General features: G+C 43.2%; 1 pseudogene; it reads left to right on the forward strand.

Moving 5' to 3' along the window:
* Window positions 1–290: 290 nt before the first annotated feature.
* LOC126427278 (5S ribosomal RNA) lies at window positions 291–408 on the forward strand (annotated as a pseudogene).
* Window positions 409–5,264: the final 4,856 nt, after the last annotated feature.

Genomic DNA, 5,264 nt, shown 5'->3' on the forward strand with positions numbered 1-5,264 from the left:
TGTAATGGAGTAAGGAAAAGATATTCCTGTCACCCCTTTTCACGACATTTCTGTTAGAATCCTGGAAGTGGCCAATTTGACTGTTTTTTGTTTTGCAAACTGACTGTTAAAACAACTTAATAAATAACATCTTGCCAAAAAAATACTTATAGTAAGTAAGTATCCTAGAACATAATTCGTGTAATTGCGTAATTACGAGTACAGTTTGTGTCGGAGATGTGATTACACGAAAAAACTTAAAAACAGGTGTGTGCAGTTGACAACTGTTTTTGAGTGTTTATCTGCTAGAAGGCAACGGCCTTGCCGCAGTGGATACACCGGTTCTCGTTTGATCACCAAAGTTAAGCGCTGTTGGGCGTGGTCGGCACTGGGATGGGTGACCATCCAGGCCTCCATGCGCTGTTGCCATTTTTTGGGGTGCACTCAGCCTCGTGATGCCAATTCAGGAGCTACTCTACCGAATAGTAGCGGCTTTGGTCAAGAATACCATCATAACGACCGGGAGAGCGGTGTGCTGACCCCACGCCCCTCCTATCCGCATCCTCCACTGAGGATGACACGGCGGTCGGATGGTTCCGGTAGGCCACTCGTGGCCTGAAGACAGAGAGTGTCTGCTAGAAGACGTCCACAAAAACCTCTCCATAAATTAAATAATCGTATATTTGCAGCCTGTGGTAGTAAATGCAGCAAGATATAATTCATTCAGAATCTCGGTACTACGGAGCATAATTTACAGGTATTTTTTTGTTAAAACATCGTATGTAACACGGTCGTTGCTGCGGTTGACTAGTGTATTGAAAACGTGTTATAGATAAGAGCGTGAAGCTAGTTGACAGACGGTCATTACAGCTCCACTGGCGGCACTGTGGGCTGTCTTCGGTGAGCAAGGAGATTAACGAAAAGTCAGATCTAGTCGGATTAAACTTCCTCTCACAGTTTACATAACCGCCTTGTGGCCTAGAAATCATTAAAAGTAAGCTGAATGCATCGTAAACTGAAAACAATATGTGATTTGTGCTATCGACGTTAATGGGCGAACAATGCTTTTTTCAGTTCTGAGCCTGTCGCTAGTCGAATTCTAAGACACATGTACAGGGTTATTACAAATGATTGAAGCTATTTCACAGCTCTACAATAACTTTATTATTTGAGATATTTTCACAATGCTTTGCACACACATACAAAAACTCAAAAAGTTTTTTTAGGCATTCACAAATGTTCGATATGTGCCCCTTTAGTGATTCGGCAGACATCAAGCCGATAATCAAGTTCCTCCCACACTCGGCGCAGCATGTCCCCATCAATGAGTTCGAAAGCATCGTTGATGCGAGCTCGCAGTTCTGGCACGTTTCTTGGTAGAGGAGGTTTAAACACTGAATCTGTCACATTACCCCACAGCAAGAAATCGCATGGGGTTAAGTCGGGAGAACGTGGAGGCCATGGCATGAATTGCTGATCATGATCTCCACCACGACCGATCCATCGGTTTTCCAATCTCCTGTTTAAGAAATGCCGAACATCATGATGGAAGTGCGGTGGAGCACCATCCTGTTGAAAGATGAAGTCGGCGCTGTCGGTCTCCAGTTGTGGCATGAGCCAATTTTCCAGCATGTCCAGATACACGTGTCCTGTAACGTTTTTTTCGCAGAAGGAAAAGGAGCCGTAGACTTTAAACCGTGAGATTGCACAAATCACGTTAACTTTTGGTGAATTGCGAATTTGCTGCACGAATGCGTGAGGATTCTCTACCGCCCAGATTCACACATTGTGTCTGTTCACTTCACCATTAAGAAAAAATGTTGCTTCATCACTGAAAACAAGTTTCGCACTGAACGCATCCTCTTCCATGAGCTGTTGCAACCGCGCCGAAAATTCAAAGCGTTTGACTTTGTCATCGGGTGTCAGGGCTTGTAGCAATTGTAAACGGTAAGGCTTCTGCTTTAGCCTTTTCCGTAAGATTTTCCAAACCGTCGGCTGTGGTACGTTTAGCTCCCTGCTTGCTTTATTCGTCGACTTCCGCGGGCTACGCGTGAAACTTGCCCGCACGCGTTCAACCGTTTCGTCGCTCACTGCAGGCCGACCCGTTGATTTCCCCTTACAGATGCATCCAGAAGCTTTAAACTGCGCATACCATCGCCGAATGGAGTTAGCAGTTGGTGGATCTTTGTTGAATTTCGTCCTGTAGTGTCGCTGCACTGTTATGACTGACTGATGTGAGTGCATTTCAAGCACGGCATACGCTTTCTCGGCTCCTGTCGCCATTTTGTCTCACTGCGCCCTCGAGCGCTCTGGCGGCAGAAACCTGAAGTGCGGCTTCAGCCGAACAAAACTTTATGACTTTTTCTACGTATCTGTAGTGTGTCGTGACCATATGTCAATGAATGGAGCTACAGTGAATTTATGAAATCGCTTCAATCATTTGTAATAGCCCTGTAGGTAAGATGATACATTTCGGTACCCGTTATTTAAAGGCTTTCTTTACTAGCATCCCATCCAATAGGTGCCTACAAAAATATAATGATTAGTCCCTGGAGGTAAGTCAGGATCGCAAAGCGGCTCGGGATATTTCCATAGGACGTAAATATTCCCCAGTGAGTGCTTTGCACTTAAATGTCTGCCCGAACGTGACTTCCTTAAGCTGTTACATCGACGTAACAGGACTGTGATTGTTTTCCACGGTCGCTGCATTTTATTAAGAACGTCATTCGGGCAGGTACTGTGATAAAATCAGCATTCCACTTATAACAGCAGGGGCTCCTTGATTAGTAGGTTAATGAGAGACTGTTCTTATAGCAGTATTTTCGCGTCTGATTTTATTCGCCACTTTCTGTTTGAAAAGCAATCAGCCAAACGTATTAGATAAAATTTAATGGAGAAGATTCCAACGCGTATTATATTAGCACGATGGAAAGTGCTGCTTTAGAAAGTGACTTTATGTGTCATTTACACGGGAATCAGTTAACCAATGTCACCCACATGCATGTATCATTTCTCTGGCTACGATGGCCTCCACATTCAAAACAATGGCAATATTGGTTATAGTTAAAATAACGGAAAACCTTTAAATTATGATGCACTTCAGAAACTGAAAGGTTTACTAATAACTGGTATTACTAAAATATTACCAATCGATAACTGCGATTCACAAGTACGATAAATTAATGCCGGTAAGAAACGGTGTGACGTAAGATTCTCTATATATACAAATGATCTGACGGATTCGGTGGGCAGGAATTTGCCTCTGTTTGCTAATAACGCTGTGGTGCACGGGAAGGTGTCATTGTTGAGTGACTACAGGAGGATACAAGGTGACTTCTATAATGTTTTCTGTTAGTGTGATGAATGACAGGTCGTTCAAAGTGTAGAAAAATGTAAGCTATTTCAGATCAAGAGGAAAAACAATCCTATAATGTTCGAATACATCATCAGTAGTTTGCTGCTTAACACAGTCGGGTAGGTGTAAAGTTGTATAGGTCTATGAAATGGACCTGACAGCATAGAACCAAGGCGATTGGTCGACTACAGTTTATTGGGAGAATTTTAGAAAAGTGTAGCTCATCTGTAAGGGCGACCGCATACAAGACTGTACTGGGACACGTTCTTGAATACTGCTCTAATATTTGGAGTCCCACTACCAGGTCAGATTAAAGGAAGACATAAAAGAAGTTAAGAGGTAGGCTGCTAGATTTGTTACCGCTAGATTCGAACAACACAGGAGTAATACTGTGATACTTCATGAAGTGAAATGGGATTCCCTGCAAGGAATACGACGTTCTTTTCGCGAAATACTATTGAAAAAAATTTAGAGACGGTATTTGAAACCGAAAGCAGAACGATTCTACTACCACAAACGCAAATTTGATGTAATGTCCGTGGATACGAAATAAGACTAATTAGGGCCAGTACGGAGGATATAGACATTTCTTTTACGCTCGTCCTATTTGCGAGTGGAACAGGAAAGGGAATGTCTAGTAATGATACAAGATAACCTCCACCATGCGCCATATGTGTGGCATTTGGAGTATTTATATGGATGTACGACGAGGTACTATAAAAAAAAAGCGGAATAACATTCCCGTGGGCGGAGCTTGTGTAGTACACATTTTTGCCGCTAGGCGTGTATAGCGCGACTCATTGCCAGTTCAGTGCACATTAACGCCTGTGCTGTCGACCTGGCTTGCTACGTTCATCTGCAAAATGGTTCCAAATGGCTCTAAGCACTATGGGACTTAACACCTGAGGTCATAAGTCCCCTAGACTCTGAACTACTTAAACCTAACTAACCTAGGGACATCACACACATCCATGCCCGAGGCAGGATTCGAACCTGCGACCGTAGCAGCAGCGTGGTGACGGACTGAAGCACCTAGAACCGCTCTGTCACAGCGGCCGGCTGTTCACGTGCAGTGATTGTTTTTGCTAGCGCTGTTTTGCTCTTGCTTTGTTTTTTATGATGCAAGCTTAAGTAAACAACGTGCAGCTGTGATATTTTGTTTTCTATTCGGTAAAAATGCTGCTGAAACTGGTTTAATGTTGAGAAAAGCTTACCAAGATGACGCTATGGGAAAACCTCAAGTGTACGAGTGGTTTTCTCGATTTAAAAACGGCAAAATGTCGATTGATGAGGAACCTCATTCTGGATGTCCATCAACTGCCCAAATCGAAGAAAACATTGAAAAAATTCGAGAGCATGTGCTTAAAGACCGTCGACAGATAAAAGGGTGAAACTGATCCAGATTTTCTGTGAAAGATCATTACAAGCGATGAGTCATGGTGCTATGATTACGTCCCATAAACAAAACAACAGTCAAGCCAATGGAAGACGTAATCGTCACCACATCCAAAGAAATGCTATCAAGTCAAATCATACATCAAAGCAATGCTGATTTGCTTTTCAGATGCCAAGGGCGTATTTCATTCAGAGTTTGTTCCCTCAGGTCAGACCATCAATCAAGCTTTTTATCTGGAAGTTTTAAGAAGAGTGCGCAACAGTGTTCGTTGAAAAAGACCCGATTTGATGCAGGTAGGGGACTGGTTCTTCCACTATGACAACGCACCTACACACACAGAAATCTCTGTTAGACGGTTCTTGGCTAATAATGGCATGGTTATGTCGCCCAAAGCATCTTGCTCACCTGACCTGGCTCCATTCCACTTTTTCTTATTTTCATGCTTGGAAAGGGGCATGAAAGGACGCCGATTTGACAACATTGAAGAAGTCGAGAAAAAAAAATCGAGGGAGGAGCTGTCACCCATTCCTAAGA

This window comes from Schistocerca serialis, chromosome 1 (genome assembly GCF_023864345.2).
Source record: "Schistocerca serialis cubense isolate TAMUIC-IGC-003099 chromosome 1, iqSchSeri2.2, whole genome shotgun sequence".
NCBI classification, from domain to species: domain Eukaryota; kingdom Metazoa; phylum Arthropoda; class Insecta; order Orthoptera; family Acrididae; genus Schistocerca; species Schistocerca serialis.